The sequence below is a fragment of the Tursiops truncatus genome, chromosome 16, assembly GCF_011762595.2.
Source record: "Tursiops truncatus isolate mTurTru1 chromosome 16, mTurTru1.mat.Y, whole genome shotgun sequence".
In the NCBI taxonomy this organism is placed as follows: domain Eukaryota; kingdom Metazoa; phylum Chordata; class Mammalia; order Artiodactyla; family Delphinidae; genus Tursiops; species Tursiops truncatus.
The window spans coordinates 57,237,864-57,252,873 of NC_047049.1; the positions used below are offsets into that span (position 1 = coordinate 57,237,864).

Sequence of the window (15,010 nt, forward strand, 5' to 3'; positions counted from 1 at the left end):
GGTGGGCCTGTGAAGTACAGTGTATTTTCCAAAAATGGCCACAGTAATATTTCCAGTCCCACCTGGTCTTCTAGAACTTTGACACTCTCCTATCGAGAAGTGGAGTCTATTTCTCCTCCCCTTGAAGTTGGGCAGGGCTTTGTGACAACTTAACAGAATGGTGCAGTCATGCTCCCGTACAACTAGAAGAACTAGTCAAAAAAGGCAACGTGCTTTTAACTGGTTGTCTCATGGGAATCGAGCTACCGTACTGTGAGGAAGCCAAAGCTATCTGGAGAGGCCTCATGCAGAGATTCTGGCCAAGAGTCCCAGCTAAGGTCCGAGCCAACAGCCAGCACCAGCCACCAGACATATGAGTGAACAAGCCTTCAGATGACCCCAGCCCCCAGGGGCTGAATCACCTTCAGCTTTTGAATCTCCCAGCTGAGGCTTCCACATCGTGGAGCAGAGATCAAGCATCCCTGCTGTACCCTATCTGAATTTCTGACCCACAGAGTCTAAAAGCATAATAAATGGTTGTTTCACACCACTGAGTTTGGAGTAATTTTTAACCTAGCAATAGATAACCAGAATAGCCAACCATGGCTTTCAATGCCAGGTTCAGTTCTGGGGCCTGCTATGTAAGAGGGTCATTGACCCACTGAAGAAATTCCCATGCACTGTAGTCAGGGTGGGAGGGACCTGGAACTCTGACCTAGATGTTGAAAGCTGGAGATGGGGGCTGGTATGTGGGGTGGGGAGAGGACTGGTCATGACCTTCCTTTCCCTGAGCAAGGGGCAGGCTTGTTCTGGCATCACTGCGGTCCAGTGGGAAAGGAATAGCCTCTGGAGTCAGACGGCCTCTCACTAGCTTTGTGACTTAGACAAGTCAGCCTACTTCTCTGAACCTCAGATGAAGATAACAATGTCTCTCTTGCGGGATGCTTGTGTGGATTACATAAGATCAATAGAGGTGACTTGCTTGGCACATAGACCCTTAATAAATATTCTCATAAAAGGCCCTTTTGTTGCCTATTCAAACCTGCAAATACATACAAGGTGTTAATGAGATGCTGCAGGACATTTCTCCTGGGTTGAGGGTGGTAAGGAGGATTAAAACATAACTCTCTTCTCTCACGGTTTTAATGTATAGAAAATAGGCATAAGGTGGTGAATGTGGATTGAAGTCCCAGCTTTATTAATAGCAATAAATGCCCAATAACTGCCACAGGAAGGGCTGCAGTTGGAGCCTGCAGTTTTCTCTGTGAGGACATCATTAATTAAGGATTCAAATTCTCTGTAGTGAAAAAAAAAAAAAAAAAAAAACCTCCCTGCAAACAAAAGTCCAGGACCAGATGGCTTCACTGGGGAAGTTTACCAAACATACAAAAAGGAACTTACACTGAATCTTCCCAAACACTTCCAAAAGACTGAGGAGGAGGGAATACTCCCAAAGTCATTCTATGAAGCCACCATCACCCTGATACCAAAGCCAGACAAAGACACTACCAAAAAAGAAAACTGCAGGCCAATATCTTTGATGAGCACAGATGCAAAAATTCTCCACAGAATATTAGCAAACCAAATCCGATAACACATAAATAAGATCATACACCACAATCAAGTTGGTTTCATCCCAGGGTCACAAGGATGGTTCAACATACACAAATCAGTCAATGTGATACACCATATCAACAAAAAAAAAAACAAAAACCACATGATCATCTCAATAGATGCAGAAAAAGCATTTGATAAAATTCAACATCCATTTATGATAAAAACTCTTCCCAAAGTGGGTACAGAGGGAACATATCTCAACATAATAAATGCTATTTATGACAAACCCACAGCCAATATAATACTCAACAGTGAAAACCTGAAGCCTTCCCACTAAAATATGGAACAAGACAAGGATGCCCACTTTCACCTCTTCTATTCAACATAGTATTGGAAGTCCTAGCCACAACAATCAGAGAAGAAAAATAAAAGGTATCCAAATTGGAAGGGAAGAAGTACAATTGTCATTATATGCAGATGATATGATATTATCTATAGAAAACGCTGAAGATGCCACACTAAAGCTACTAGAACTGATCAATGAATTCAGCAAGGTAGCAGAGTACAAGATTATCATATAGAAATCTGTTGCATTTCTTTACACTAACAATGAAATATCAGAAAGGGAAAGTAAAAAAACAAACCCTTTTAAAATTGCATCAAAAAATAAAATACTTAGGAAGAAACCTGACCAAAGAGGTGAAAGACTTATATGCTGAGAACTATAAAACATTGATAAAGGAAACTGAAATTGATTCAAAGAAATGAAAAGATATTCCATGCTCTTGGACTGGAAGAATTAATATTGTTAAAATGGCCATACTACCCAAAGCAATCAACAGATTTAATGTGATCCTTATCAAATTACCCATGACATTTTTCACAGAACTAGGACAAATAATCCTAAAATTTATATGGAACCATAAAAGATCCAGAATTGCCAAAGCAATCCTGAGGAAAAAGAACAAAGCTAGAGGCATAACCCTCTCAGATTTCAGATAATACTACAAAGCTACAGTAATCAAAACAGTGTGGTAGGGACGTCCCTGGTGGTGCAGTGGTTAAGAATCCACCTGCCAATGCAGGGAACATGGGTTCAAGCCCTGGTCTGGGAAGATCACATGCCGTGGAGCAACTAAGCCCGTGTGCCACAACTACTGAGCCTGTGCTCTAGAGCCCACAAGCCACAACTACTGAAGCCCGTGTGCCTAGAGCCCGTGCTCCACAACAAGAGAAACCACAATGAGAAGCCTGTGCACCACAAGGAAAAGCAGCCCTTGCTCACTGCAACTAGAGACAGTCTGCGTGAAGCAACGAAGACACAACACAGCCAAAAATAAATAAATAAAATTTAGAAAACAAAAAGCAGTGTGGTATTGGCACAAAACCAGACACATGGATCAATGGAACAGAATAGAGAGCCCAGAAATAAACCGACAAACCTATGGTCAATTAATCTTTGACAAAGGAGACAAAAATATACAATGAAGAAAACACAGTCTCTTTAGCAAGTGGTCCTGGGAAAGCTGGACAGCTGCATGTAAATCAATGAAGTTAGAACACACCCTCTCACCATGCACAAAAATAAATTCAAAATGGCTTAAAGACTTAAATATAAGACATGACACCATAAAACTCCTAGAAGAAAACATAGGCAAAACATTCTCTGACATAAATCATACCAATGTTTTCTTAGGTCAATCTCCCAAGGCAACAGAAATAAAAGCAAAATGAAGTAAGTCAGACAGAGAAAGAGAAATATCATATATCGCTTACATGTGGAATCTAAAAAACGGGTACAAATGAACTTATTCACAAAACATAAGTAGAGTCACAGATGTAGAAAACAAACTTATGGTTACCAGGGGTAGAGGGAGGAGGGATAAATTGAGAGATTGAGATTGACATATACACACTACTATATAAAAATAGATAACTAATAAGGACCTACCATATGGCACAGGGAACTCTACTCAATACTCTGTAATGGCCTGTACAGGAAACGAATCTTAAAAAAGAATGGATATATCAATATGTATATGTACAACTGATTCACTTTGCTGTACACCTGATATTAACACAACATTGTAAATCAACTATACTCCAATAAAAATTTTTTTAAAAAGAAATAAAAGCAAAAATAAACAAATGGGACCTAATCAAAGCTATAAGCTTTTGGGATTTCCCTGGTGGTGCAGTGGATAAGACTCCACGCTCCCAGTGCAGGGGGCCTGGGTTCAATCCCTGGTCAGTGAACTAGATCCCACACGCATGCCACAACTAAGAGTTCACATGCCTCAACTAAGGAGCCCGTGAGCTGCAACTAAGGAGTCCACCTGCCTCAACTAAGGAGCCCAGGTGCCACAACTAAGGAGCCAGCAACCCACAACTAAGGAGCCCTGGAGCCGCAACTAAGGACGCCACCTGCTGCAACTAAGACCTGGCACAACCAAATAAATAAATAAATATTTTTTTAAAAAAGCCATAAGCTTTTGCACAGCCAAGGAAACCATATGCAAAACAAAAAGACTACCTGCGAACTGGGAGAAAATATTTGCAAATGATGCAACCGACAAGGGCTTACTTCCCAAAATATACAAACAGCTCATACAACTCATAACAAAAAACAAACAACCCAATCGAAAAATGGGCAGGAGACCTAAGTAGATATTTCTCCAAAGAAGACATACAGATGGCCAACAGGTGCATGAAAAGTCGCTCAACATCACTAATTATTAGAGAAATGCAAATTAAAACTACAATGAGGTACCACCTCACAGCAGTCAGAATGGCCATCATCAGATAGTCTACAAATAATAAGTGCTGGAGAAGGTGAGGAGAAAAGGGAACCCTCCTACACTGTTGGTGGCAATGTAAATTGGTGAAGTACCTATGGAAAACAGTGTGGAAGTTCCTTAAGAAACTAAAAATAGAGCTACCATATGATCCAGCAATCCCACTCCTGGGCATATATCCGGAAAAAACTATAACTTGAAAAGATACTTGCACCCCAATCTATTGAATACACAGCAGCACTATTTACAATAACCAAGACATGGAAGCAACCTAAATGTCCATTGACAGATGAATGGATAAAGATGATGTTGTTCATATATACAATGGAACATTACTCAGCCACAAAAAAGAATGAAATAATGCCATTTGCAGCAACATGGATAGAACTAGAGGTTATCATACTAAGTGAAGTAAGACAAATACCATATTATATCACTTATATGTGGAATCTAAAATATGACACAAATGAACTTATTTACGAAACAGAAACAGACTCAGACATAGAAAACAAACTTACGGTTACCAAAGGGGAAAGGGGGTGGGGGAGGGATAAAGTAGGAGTTTTGGATTAGCAGATAGAAACTACTATATGTAAAATGGATAAATAACAAGGTCCTACCATATAGCACAGGGAACTATATCCAATATCCTATGATAAAACATAAGAGAGAAACAGACTAGAAAAGTTAAGCACACAATGAGAAAGAAAACTGGAAAAGGCAAAAGAATGAACATTTTAATGAAATTGTTTTATAAGGAATTAAGAAGGGAGTTGACTATTGATGAAAGTTATTTTCACTTTGGCAAAATGAAAATAATTATTAATATGTATACTTTAAAAAATAATGGAAAAGGATATATATATATGTATATGTATGTATAACTGAATCACTTTGCTGTATACTAGAAACTAACACATTGTAACATTGTAAATCAACTACACTTCAATTAAAAAAAAAGACTCAGATTCTTTAATAGTTATAGGATGATTTAGGCCTTCTATTGTTTTGTCGGTTTTGGTCATTTTTGTTTTTCTAGGACTTTGTCCGTTTTACCTAAATTTTCAAACATATTTTCAAACAAAAGTTGTTCAACTGTCCATTGAATCTATCACTAAGTCCTCCCTTCTATGAAACCCTCAGAATCGCGCTGTGCGGTCACTGCATGTACTCTGTTTAAATTTTTTAAAAAATTTTTTAATTTACTTATTTTGGGCTGCGTTGGGTCTCTGTTGCTGCACGCGGGCTTTCTATAGTTGCGGCGAGCGGGTTTCTCATCGTGGTGGCTTCTCTTGTTGCGGAGCACGGCTCTAAGCGTGCGGGCTTCAGTAGTTGTGGCTCGTGGCCGCTAGAGCACAGGCTCAGTATTTGTGGCGCACGGGCTTAGCTGCTCCGCGGCATGTGGGATCTTCCCGGACCAGGGCACGAACCCGTGTCCCCTGCGTTGGCAGGTGGATTCTTAACCACTGCCCCACCAGGGAAGTCCCCACCGCGTGTACTCTTGTCCAGGGGTCACAGAGGTAGCGTTTTTGCCTCCACTGCAATAACCTGTGAGTAAACCTGAGCCACACTTTCCTAGACCGCCCCCCCACACCTCCCCACCTCCCCCCACCCCACCCCCTGCCACCAGAGCCGTGAAGGCACTCTGAGCATTAGCAAGTTACAACTACTGCCTGTAACTCACCCAGAAAGTTCAAGGGAAAGCCACATTCCCTCCCAGCCTTGGCTCCAGAAGACAGCTCCAGTGTGCCCCTGATGGTAAGAGTTTGGGGTCGACCTAGCCATCTCCCCTCCCACCTTCCAGTAACTGCTTCAGCTTCCTCTGTCCTCACTGACTTCCCCAGCTGAGCAGGGGATATCAGTGACCTCACTCTGGCAACAGTCATTCATGTCCCACTCCCATCTCTGTGGCTTGTTCATTTCCCCACTGAGGACAAGCAGCATCTAGCAGGTTGGGGTAAAGGGCTGGGACCTGGGGATAAAAGAGGAGCTTACGGGGCAGTGAGGGTTATCTGTTTATCCTACAGTGACCTCATGTGTGCTTATGCTAACATGAGAAACACACGGGTGTAACCTCAGCAATGGCTTCAGGGAGGTGCCCGTTTGGGATGCACCTTGCCATTCACCTTTCCCAAGTGGAGCCCCCTTCCTTCCTGACACTTTCTGGACCGTTCCCCCCCCACCTCCCCACTTCAGAGAAACCATAAAGGGTGGGATTGCTGGGTGATGCTCCGGAACCCTTCCCTCCTGGGGGTCCCTGGCTTGCAGCCCTCACCCTCCATCTGTCCCCTCAGTTGGGTCCTTCCTGCTACCCCGCAACCCCCTGCCCCAGAAAAGCAGCCATTCCTGAGCTCTGCCTCTCTCCAAGGGTGGCTGCCCTGAGGGCCCTGGCAGCATTGTCCTCCATCTGGCCAACCAGCTGAGGAGAGCAGAGGACACGAGCAGCTGCCACGAGTCTTGGGGTCAAAGGTCCTACAGACTCACTCAGGAACTGGCTACTCAGGCAGCACAGGAAACTGATGTTTTGAGGGATGAGTCAGTGCCCAGCTGGGCACTGAAGGGGTTAAAGGAACGTGGTGGAAGATTGCAGAATGGAGGCACATGGTGCTGCTGGAGAAAAGCTAGCCTTGTGCGTGGATAATCAGAACTGCACATCAGTAAACAATGCCTTTTCCCCTCATTAAGGACAAATCTGTATGTATAATGTGCCTATTTTCTCTTTCATTAACTTATAAATGGCCACTACTTTAAAGCCACTTAACCAGCAGTTTTGACTTGCCCATCAGCCCGGGGATCTGATGTGTCTCATCTCCTACACAGACAGAGGCGCCCACTTCAGCACCCAGCTCCCATGGGGGGAGAGGCTGTGGGAGCGCTCCTGTGAGATGCCACAGGCAGAGCTGCAGCAGCTTCCAGAAGGGAGTGGAGAGAGGGTGTGAGGGTAGACCCCAGGCCCAGGCCACCGCCCACCCATCCCCTCCCCCACCATGCCCCTCTGATGACTCACTCTCATTCTCTAAATTGCTTTGTCTGACCTTGAGTAGCTTGAGAACCCTGACTCTTGGGAGCCCCTGAGAATGTGGCCAATCTTCAAGCGTTCCTTAGGACGCCCAGCAACAAGCTGGGACCAGAAATCCCAGTGATGAGATATCAGTTCTGCCCTCATGAAACTCACAGTCCTGTAGAGAGAGCAAGCAGCATGTACATGTTAAGGAAGGGACGCTGTAAGAAAGGTTCACACAAAATGGAAATCTTCAATGAAAGTCAGGAAGGCGCCCCAGATGTATGTCTCCTCCATCAATCTGGAAACTTCCCTGGGAACTGATAACATCTCTCCCTCATCAGGCAAGGAGCTTCAGGGGATACTGACCATGTCCTTCCCATCACACTAGGAGATCCCCTGGAGGCAGAGACGCTCTCTCCCATCAGACAGGAGATTCTACAATTAGGAACTATTGCCTCATTAGATTAAAAAATCCCAAGAGTGAGGGATCAGTCCAAGGGTAGGGCGCTGTCTCCCCATCTTTCTCTGGGTAGCCTCCCAGGACCCTGAATAAAGACAGCCTCTTTACATCACTCCCTCTCTCCTGGGGCCCCAAAGTGTGCCCCAAACCTACGCCAGGACTTGAGAGGGGCAGGGACAATGCCAAAGTGGGAGATGATACAATCTTTGTCCTCAGGAGCATCGACTAGCTTTTCAGTTTTGCGGTGACACTAGTCCACACAAAGCGACAGTGAGACAAGGGAAAGGGGACTGAAGTGACCACTCATGGAGCACCCTCGTGGAGGGGATGGGGGCATGTACGTGACCCGTTCTGTGATCCCACAGAAGAGCTCACAAGCCCAGGACGTGAATACTATTTTCCCCATCCCACAGATGAAGCACTGGAGACCCAGAGAGGGAAAGAGATTCACTCAAGGTCACACGGTCCGTCAGTGGCAGAACTGGGAATCGAACAGTCTCTGGCTCTTTCCACCATAGCCAAGCGTCACTCCATGTGAGTGCAAGAGCCTTATGAGCAGTAGAGGCAAGAGGAGAAGAGGAAGAGCAGTGAGACTGGAGGCACCAGGCCTAGGGACAGGAGCTTCTGCTGGACCTCAACTGCGGGAACAGCTTGGAGAGGCCAAGGGCATTCTGAGAGCCTTTGATGGTAAAGCTGGGTACAGCCCCATCTCTGAAGCCCTGTACCATCCCTGAACAGGGCAAATGGAGGAGCCTCAGTCCTGGTGAGGGACCTTACTCATAAATCCAGTCATTCCTCAAAAATGTCATCTCCTGAGAATATTTTTAGACTGACTTCTGTTGGACGCTGGGTGGTTCTGCTGTTGGGACAGTATCACCGTCGCCATCATCATCAGCATGGTTAGTCATTCTAAAGAACTGGAAACAACCCAAATATCCATCCACAACAGAGTGGAAAAATTCACATGTGGAATGCTTGACAGCAGCTAAAACGAATGAAGCAGACCCACGTGGGCTTGACATGGCCAGATCTCCAAGACATATATTGTTGAATGAGAAGAAACAACTTTCATGTTGATATATTTAGTGTGATACCACTTATGTAAAAAGAGAAGTCTCAAAACAAGGTGCTTTCAGTGGCTACATATTATACTAAAAGGGTCTGTAAAATACATCAAACTGGTAACAGTGGTTACCCCTGATTAGGGGTGGCTGTAACCAGGATGGGAGGTGATCAAAGGGGACTTTGGTCACCCTATGCAAGGTGACCGCTTGCCCAGGTTTGCCCAGAATGGCCTCTGTTTTCTCTGTTGCTGCTGTAACTAATAACAGCACTGCCTTTCACTCTCAAAAGTGTTCAGACTGGGTGATAAGTTACTTAATTACCATACTTATCTGTAGGGTTTAATTTTTTACAAAAAGAATATATGAAGTGATCACTTGTGTCATTTCTAGCAGTGTATTGAGAGAAGGTAAAGTCTTCCTCTCTTTCTCCAGGGCCCCAATCCCACTCCTCAGAGGTAACCCACTGTTAACAGTTCTCACATCCTTCTCGAAACTGTAACTCTAGGGACTTCCCTGGTGGCGCAGTGGTTAAGAATCCGCCTGCCAACTCAGGGGACACGGGTTCGATCCCTGGTCCGGGAAGATCCCACATGCCGCGGAGCAACTAAGCCCGTGTGCCACAACTACCGAGCCTGCACTCCAGAGACTGCGAGCCACAACTACTGAAGCAAGCCACCACAATGAGAAGCCCGCACACCGCAATGAAGAGTAGCTCCCACTTGCCACAACTAGAGAAAGCCCACGCACAGCAACAAAGACCCAATGCAGCCAAAAAACAAACAAACAAAAAGAAACGGTAACTCTGTATGTAACCATGTAACCTTAAAACACAGAGAAAAAGACATGGAATTATGCAGCACACCCTGTTTTGAAACTTGCTTTTTTCACTTAATTTTGTCTATATCTGGGTATCAGGAAAACCTAACGTAGATCCTTGGGTCCTAGCAACAGAGATTCAGTTTCTGTGGGTTGGCAGTGGGGCCCACGGATGTGTATTTCTGATGAGTTTTCTGGGTGATTTTGATGCCAGTGGTCCATGGACTCCATGCTAACCTTTGTCCATAAAACAATCATTCATCCATTTATTTAATAAACAATCATGGACCCTTGCTCTGGGTTTGGCCCTGGCTAAGCCTGGAATTCAGCAGAGAACATAACGCAGTCCCTGCCCTCCAGGGCACAGCCCCAGGTCTACTTCCAGCGGGACCAGTCATCTCTGACAGTGGGTTGAACGGGCTATGAGCATGGGCACTGGGGTCAGACAAGCCTAATCCTGGCACTTCCTCTTTCTGACCATCTGACCTTGAGAAAAGTACTTAGCTACTCTCTGCCTCAGTTACCTGGTTTGTAAAGTGGACATCAAAATCCGCACGTCACATCATGGGCACTCAATAAGTTGCAGCTACTCTCATTAATAATTAATTATAAAGAACATATACATAATAATAAAACTCCTATAGCATTCTTGCCAAGAATGTTTAAACTAAATTCAATCATGGGGAAATAATCTGACAATCCGAACTCAGAGATATTCTAGAAAACTTGACTATATGCTCCAAAAATGTGTCATGAAAGACAAAAAAAAAAAAAAAAAAGAGAGAGAGAACCTATTCTAGATTAGAGAAGACGAAAGAGACATACAACTAAATGCAAAGTGTGTTCCAGGCTTTCATATGTATATACACACACACACACACACACACACATATATATATGTATACATAATATCATTGGGATATATATATTATATATATTTATATATTTATGATTGGGATAAGTGGGAGATATGAATATCAACTGTATATTATATAATGATATTGTAGCAATGTTAAATTTCTTTATTGTAATAACTGCAGTATGTAAATGTTCTCCTTCTTAGGATGTGTGCTGAAATATTTAGGGATAAAGTGTCATGATGTCTGCCAATAACTCTCAAATGGTTCACAAAATTGTGTGTGTAGGGATGGGGGGAGAAAAAAGAGAGACAGAAAGGGAGACAGAAAGACAGAGAGAGAATATGTTGCAAAATGTTAACAACTGGTATATCTAGGTGAGTATATGGGTGCTCCTATTCTATTATTTCCATTTACTTTGTAGATTTAAATTTTTCCAAAATAAAAAATTTGGGAAAATGAAATCTAATGGTTTTAGAAAATAATATTCAGGATAGTGGCTGACTGGGGAAGGAGGGAGTGACGGGGAGGGGAGTGTGGCTGGCAGCTTCCTGACTTTGGTGGATGTCCTATATCTTGAACTGAGTGTGTTCGTTTTTGGAGGATTCATTGAGCTGAGCACCTATGATTTCTCCTCTTTTTGTGTGTAGGCTACGTACCAAGAAATAATTTTATTTAGAATCATCATCATAATAAAGCATCCTTCCCAGCATCCTATCCTCTGATCTGGTTCTGTAAATGCAAGATGGGTCCAGGCGGGAGGGAAGGCTGGGGCGGGGCCATCCTTCCCTGACAGTGTGTCTCATCCGAGAGGAGGGACAGCAGGGCCTGAGTCTGATGACAGCCTGCCTCTCAGTCTGACCCCATGGGGAGGAGGCCGGCTGCTTTCGGAGGTGCCCCAGCCTGCGCCTCTGAGCCGTGCCCACTCCTGCTGCCAGCCCCTGCAGCGGGAGGTTGGCCTTGACTCCACACTTCTCAGGCCCCAGCGTTCTCCTCTCTTGTCAGCCTTGTGGGCCCAGATGGATGTGGGTTCAATGAAGCATCTCATCTTGTGTGAGAAGGAAGTCCAGGGGTCACATTTTCCTCTCCTTGCATTGTTTCCCCATGTGCTGGATCTCATCTGCTTCACTAGCTGGAGACAGAAATGTAGTCATGTCTCTGTGTTTTACAGATTAATCGCTGGAGTCCTCATCAGCCTAAATTAACAGGAACAGTGACAATGGCTAACACTTACACAGCGCTTACTACATGCCAGATCCTGTTCTGAGTACTTTATGTATATAACTCATTTAATCTTACAACAGCTCTCTGAGGCAGGGTTGTTTTAAATCCATTTTACAGATGGGGAAATTGTGGCATAGAGAAGTAATTTGCCCAAGCAGGACTGACTGCATAATTGGCAGGGCCACGTGAAAAATGAAAATAGAGGGGTGGAAGGGGGTCCTTCTTCAAAAATAACTTATTATGAAAAAAGAATGAAATAATGCCATTTGCAGCAACATGGATGGACCTAGAGATTGTCACACTAAGTGAAGTATGCCAGACAAAGACAAATATATGATATCGCTTATACATGGAATCTAAAAAAACAATGATACATATGAACTTAGTTACAAAACAGAAATAGACCCACAGATGTAGAAAACAAACTTATGGTTACCAAAAGGGAGGGGGGAGTCTGGGATTAACATATACACACTACTATATATAAAATAGATAACCAACATGGACCTACTGTCAAGCACAGGGAACTCTACTCAATATTTTGTAATAACCTATAAGGGAAAAGAATCTGAAAAAGAATAGATAGATATGTATGTATAACTGAATCACTGTGCCATACACCTGAAACTAACACAACATTGTATTATAAATCAACTATACCTCAGTTAAAAAAATAAAATAAAATATGGCTGACAGATTTTTAAAAATTATTAAGACTTTCAAGACACCAAGCATTAAGCCCAGCATGGTGGCTGTTTAATTAAGGCAGGCTCCAATGAGGCTGTACAGGTCTGCAGCCCATGAGGTCAGGCCAGGGAAGTAGCAGAGCAGAAACTGGAACCCGAGCAGTCTGACGCCAGAGTCCATCCTCCTATCCACGGTGCTGTACAACCCTCTACCCTCAGGATCTTCCTCCGCTCACCTTCTCCAAGGTGCCCAAGAACTGGAACCACGACTCAGTGCATCGGGATCTGTCCTGGCTCTAAAAGCCAGGTGGAGACAGAATTGAACAGTCTAATCAGCCCGCTGCCACAAGGGCTCGCTGTTGAAAACTGGTCCTGCGCAGTTTGCTGCCTCCACGTCCAGAGCTCAGTGCTGCCCTTGCTGAGCCAACCCTGGAAGTGCACAGCAGCGCCCCACACTTGGGCTCCAGGCTTCAACTCTTTTATTTCACACACTTACGTGCAGCCACTGCTCCCACAGCACAACCTCTACCAGAGTGCTTGGAGGTCTCTGCCACATCAGCTGCTGGCTGGGCACCAGCCTCACTAACAAGTATCTAGGCCTGATATTAGCTTGGTTCACCTATTCAGCGTCCCTGTTTCCTGATGATGAGGTTCCCCTGTGGCATTTCTTCTACCCTTTCTTGCCAAAGGATCTCAGAGAGGCCCAACTCAGTATATCAGAAAGGCTCTAGTAGTCTTAAACCCCAAAAGGGAAGGGTTAGTCAGGGTCTTGACCTCAGTCCTCCCATATGCAAATATCCTGCCTCTATGATCAGCCCTGCAAAACCTTCTCAGAATCACATAATTCCTTTTTGCACCCTTTTCCCAAAGCAATGTATTTGCCTACTTAACATAAGCACTGCATAACTAAGAGAAGAGGGATTATTCTTTTGCCAGAAAATCTAGTTTTGCCTTCCTAGGCAAACCATTACACAGGATTTAACATGTCTGGCACATCAATGTCACACCCAGATACTTTCTTAATAACGTAAGTGTCTAAAAAGGGTTGATGAATGAGACTTTAAAAGATGAAGGATCGGAGGAGTGGGTATTATAACCTCACTCGCTGATGAGGCCAGCGATGTCTGGATTACTCTGGTACCATGGGCATCTGTGCAGTCAAGCTGGCGCCATCTAGAGTTCCCCTCTGTATCAGTTAGAAGTGTATTCAGTTGCAGCTAACAGAATACCAACCAACAGTAGACTAAACAGATGGAGATTTATTATTTTCACCTGACAGAAATCTGGAGGTAGGCAAGTTACTGGCATTGGTTGGTCAGCTCATGGCTGGTGTCATTACAATTCTCTTGGTCCTTCCCTCATAGAAGCTGATGGCTGCTGCAGCTCCAGCCTTCAAGTCTGCATTCAAGGCAAAAAGAAGAAAGGGCAAGAAGGGCCAGCACCAGCAGCATCCAACGCCCTTTATCAAGAAAGGAAAAGCCTTCCTAAGAGCCCCCAGCAGGTTTCAGCTTATGCCCCATTGGTCTGAACTGTGTCCCATGCCTTTCCTGGCTGCAAGTGAGTTTGGGAAAGTGAGCCTTTACGTTGCAGCAAAGAGGATGATGCCACACCCTTCCCCCACAGTCACCCTAGGTGGCACAGGACCCCAGGGCCCCTTCCCAACAACCTCAGATTCTTTCCAGAGGAGCTCCTGCATCCTGTGGCCCTCATAATGCCCCAGGCAAGAAGGGCCCACCCAATGAGCCAGGATTCCCCTGAGCAGGAGGCCGGCTGACTTCAGCCTTTTCCTTGGTGATTCATGGTGCTCTGCCAGCTGGGGGAGGCGACTAATTAGCTGTAGACTGATTAAGGACAAGGCAGGCAAAGCCCCAGACGTGATAAACATGAACTTTCCATCTTCCCCCTCCTGGCCGTTGCTGCCACCCACCACCAACAGCGGAAGGCAGGCCCGCGGCACCCCTCACAGTGCACCTGGCTGGGAGGCCAGCAGACGTCGTCCAGGCCACCATTCACACTGCCCGGCGCCAACCAGGGCATCATGGCAGGGACGAGCATAATGGGTTTTCCTTCAGGGCTTCTCCTCTCCTCCAGCCTCTCCCAACCTTCTTGCTCTCGACCAGGTATGGTACCAGGCCCGGATTTCTAAACCAGCCTCTGCCCTAAAGAATCTACAGCTGAGGGCTGTAGAAATGCAGAAAGGGGTGAGTTCAGTATGACCTGGAGTTGCTGGCCAGGGCTCCATGGCGGTGCTTTGGGTGGGTTTTCTGAGTAGAGCGGTGGTCCTGGAGAAAGGGGAGGACTCATGCACAGGAGTGGAGGCAAAATGAGCAGAACATGCTCCTGGGGCAGTGAGGAATCTGGAGACACGCCTGGAGAGGGGCAAAGCCAGGGGCAGGATGGAGATGAGGACGAAGAGGAAGCAAGAGTTTAGATCTGAAGCCCAGCTGCTTCCAGCCTCAGCTCCTCCACAATAGGTGGCCTTCACATGCATGAGACCCCATGGGGGGTTCAGGGGGATCTCCACCCCCAGCTCCAACTGTGACACCTGGCCTGTATCTCTCACTCCAG

General features: G+C 45.2%; 1 long non-coding RNA gene across 9 annotated transcripts in view; it reads right to left on the reverse strand.

Annotated features, from left to right (window-relative positions):
- LOC109550132 (uncharacterized) overlaps positions 1-15,010 on the reverse strand; it is a 154,313-nt gene that overhangs the window by 64,023 nt on the left and 75,280 nt on the right. The window contains exons 8-9 of one of the 9 annotated variants that reach the window (XR_012326582.1): positions 13,715-14,811; positions 7,327-11,664 (exon numbers count right to left, since the gene is read on the reverse strand). The exons of 7 other annotated variants lie outside the window; for them this stretch is intronic. This is a non-coding gene — a long non-coding RNA (uncharacterized lncRNA). Of the gene's footprint in view, positions 1-7,326; positions 11,665-13,714; positions 14,812-15,010 lie in introns of those variants that run through there. One more of the 9 variants, XR_012326578.1, reaches the window with a different exon arrangement.